The sequence below is a fragment of the Saimiri boliviensis genome, chromosome 12, assembly GCF_048565385.1.
Source record: "Saimiri boliviensis isolate mSaiBol1 chromosome 12, mSaiBol1.pri, whole genome shotgun sequence".
Classification (NCBI taxonomy): domain Eukaryota; kingdom Metazoa; phylum Chordata; class Mammalia; order Primates; family Cebidae; genus Saimiri; species Saimiri boliviensis.
The window spans coordinates 39,119,787-39,123,321 of NC_133460.1; the positions used below are offsets into that span (position 1 = coordinate 39,119,787).

General features: G+C 43.0%; 1 pseudogene; it reads left to right on the forward strand.

Annotated features, from left to right (window-relative positions):
• The first annotated feature begins 1,083 nt into the window (after window positions 1-1,083).
• LOC101038447 (stress-induced-phosphoprotein 1 pseudogene) lies at window positions 1,084-2,713 on the forward strand (annotated as a pseudogene).
• The last annotated feature ends 822 nt before the right edge of the window (window positions 2,714-3,535 follow it).

Consider the following 3,535-nt stretch of genomic DNA (forward strand, 5'->3'; position numbering starts at 1 on the left):
TTTTCTCTAAGAATGTTGAAGATTGGCCCTCACTCTCTTCTGGTTTGTAGAGTTTCTGCCAAGAGATTCACTATTACTTTGATAGGCTTCCCTTTGTGGGTAACCCTATGTTTCTCTCTGGCTGGCCTTAAAATTTTTCCTTTATTTCAACCTTAGTGAATCTGATGATTATGTGTCTTGGGGCTGATATTCACAAGGAGTATCTTTGTGGTATCCTCTGTATTTCCTGAATTTGAATGTTGGCCTGTCTTGCTATGCTGGGGAAGTTCTCTTGGATAATATACTGAAGTGTGTTTTCCAACTTGGTTCTGTTCTCCACGTCACTTTCAGTTACACCAATCAAATACAGATTTGGTCTTTTCACGTAGTCTCATGTTTCTTGAAGGCTTTGTTTATTTCTTTTCACAATTTTTTTCCCTCTAATCTTGTCTTCTTGCTTTATTTCATTATGCTGATCTTCAATCTCTGATATCCTTTCTTCTGCTTGATCTATTCAGCTATTTATACTTGCATATGCTTCACAAAGTTCTTGTGATATGTTTTTCAGCTCCATCAGTTCATTTATGTTCTTCTCTAAACGGATTTTCCTAGTTAGCAATTCACCTAACGTTTTTTCAAGGTTCTTTGCTTCCTTGCATCGGGTTAGAACAGAGGAGTTCAGGCCGGGCACAGTGGCTCAAGCCTGTAATTCCAGCATTTTGGAAGGCTGAGGTGGGTGGATCACGAGGTCAAGAGATCGAGACCATCCTGGTCAACATGGTGAAACCCCGTCTCTACTAAAAATACAAAAAAAATTAGCTGGGCATGGTGGCGCATGCCTGTAATCCCAGCTACTCAGGAAGCTGAGGCAGGAGAATTGCCTGAACCCAGGAGGCAGAGGTTGCGGTGAGCCGAGATTGCGCCATTGCACTCCAGCCTGGGTAACAAGAGCAAAACTCCGTCTCAAAAAAAAAAATTATATATATATATATATATATATATATATATATATTCAAATCCTTTAGCCACTTTGTCTTTTAATTGCTGAGTTATAAAAGTTCTTTGGAGGTTTAGATTCAATGGGGTTCCAGGCCATGCTGTGCTATGGAGCAGGCCAATGAGCTAAAAGAGAAGGGCAACAAACCCTGAGCATGAGCAACATTGATGACGCCTTGTAGTGCTACTTAGAAGCCATTAAGCTGGATCCCCACAACCACGTGCTCTACAGAAACTGTTCTATCACCTATGCCAAGAAAGGAGACTACCAGAAGGCCTAAAAGGACAGCTGCAAGACCATCAACCTGACTGGGGCAAGGGCTATTCAAGAAAAGCAGTAGCTCTTGAGTTCTTAAAACCAATTTGAAGAAGCCAAGCAAACCTATGAGGAGTGCTTAAAGCACAAAGCAAATAACTCTCATATGAAAGAGGGTTTACAGAATATGAAGCCCAGATTGGCAGAGAGAAAATCCATGAACCCTTTCAACATGCCCAATCTATATCAGAAGTTGGAGAGTGATCCCAGGACAAGGACACTGCTCAGTGATCCTACCCACCTGGAGCTGATAGAGCAGCTGTGAAACGAGCCTTCCTATCTGGGCACAAAACTACCAGATCCCTGGATCATGACCACTCTCAGTGTCCTCCTTAGGATCAATCTTGGCAGTATAAGTGAGGCAGAGGTTGCAATACCTCCACCACCAGCCAATTGGTTTGGGCTCCCAAAAAGGAGACCAACTCAGAGTCAATGGGAGAAGATCTTCCAAAGAATAAGAAGCAGGTACTGAAATAAAAAGAGCTGGGGAACGATGCCTACAAGAAGAAAGACTTCGACACAGCCTTGAAGCATTTTGACAAAGCCAAGGAGCTAGACCCCACCAACATGACTTATATTACCAATCAAGCAGCAGTATACTTTGAAAAGGGCGACTACAATAAGTGCTGTGAGCTTTGTAAGAAAGGCACTGAAGTGGGAAAGAAAACCAAGACTGTAGACAGATTGCCAAACCTTATGCTCAAATTGGCAACTCCTACTTCAAATAATAAAAGTACAGAGATGCCATTCATTTCTATAACAAGTATCTGGCAGAGCACCTGATCCTAGATGTGCTCAAGAAATGCCAGTAGGCAGAGAAAATCCTGAAGGAGCAAGAGCGACTGGTCTACATAAACCCCGACCTGGCTTTGGAGGAGAAGAACAAAGGCAATGAGTGTTTTCAGAAAGGGGATTATCCCCAGGCCATGAAGCATTATACGGAAGCCATCAAAAGGAACCTGAAAGATGCTAAATTATACAGCAATCAAAGCTGCCTGCTACACCACAATCCTGGAGTTCCAGATGACACTCAAAGACTGTGAAGAATGTATCCAGCTGGAGCTGACCTTCATCAAGGGTGATACACGGAAAGCAGCTGCCCTGGAAGTATTGAAGGACTACACCAAAGCCATGGTTGTGTACCAGAAGGCACTAGACCTAGACTCCAGCTGTAAGGAGGCGGCAGCCGGCTACCAGTGCTGTATGATGGCGCAGTACAACCAGCACGACAGTCCAGAAGATGTAAAGTGAGGAGCCATGGCTGACCCAGAGGAGCAGCAGATCATGAGTGACCCAGCCATGCACCTTATCCTGGAACAGATGCAGAAGCATCCCCAGACACTCAGTGAACACTTAAAGAATCCTGTAGTAGCACAGAAGATCCAGAAGCTGATGGATGTGGGTCTGATTGCAATTCAGTGATGACTTGCTCATCCCCGCTTCCCTTCACCCTCATGTGGAAAGAGGAGCTGGGACTCAGCAAGCAGCATGGAGCTGAAGGGAGAGCAGGGAGAGAGAAGGCCTCATCTCTCTATATTTATACATAACCCCAGGGAAGACAAAGAGACTTGTACTTGTCCCTGTTTGTGCCACCGTGCTCCTAGGCTCTCCCAGCACACTCATGGTCTCTTCACTGCTGCCCTTGAGTTCTGTGTCTCCTTCTCCTGCCCCTAGTCACTGTCTTGGCTGCTCTCCCATAGTTGTTTATTTTTTATTTGGGGCAATGGGCATGTATGGGGAAGGGAGGGGGTTTCACCAGCCTCAGGTCCCAGCTGTCTCACGTTGTTTATTCCACATCCCCTTCTGCAATAAAACAAGCCAGTTGGACATGGAAAAAAAATTCTTTAGATTTTTCTGAATACTATACATTTATCAGGTACATGAACATGACTTACAAATATTTTTTCCCATTCTGTGGTTTCTCTTTTCATGTTCTGGATGATGTTCTTTGAAACACAAAAGTAAGTGTGTGATTTGAATTTCGATGTATTTATTTTTATTGCTTGTATTTTTGGTGTCATATCTAGAAACCATTGCTTAATACAAACTCACAAAGATTTACAACTGTGTTTCCTTCTAAGAGTTTTACAGTTTTAGTTCTAATATTTAGGTCTCAAATCTATTTTGAGTTTTATTTTTTAATAAAATGTAGACAAAGTATTTTCCTTTCAGTCTGGACATGCAGTTGTCTCAGCATGAATGATTGTTGGAAAGGCTGTTCCTTCCCTTATTGAATAGCAATTA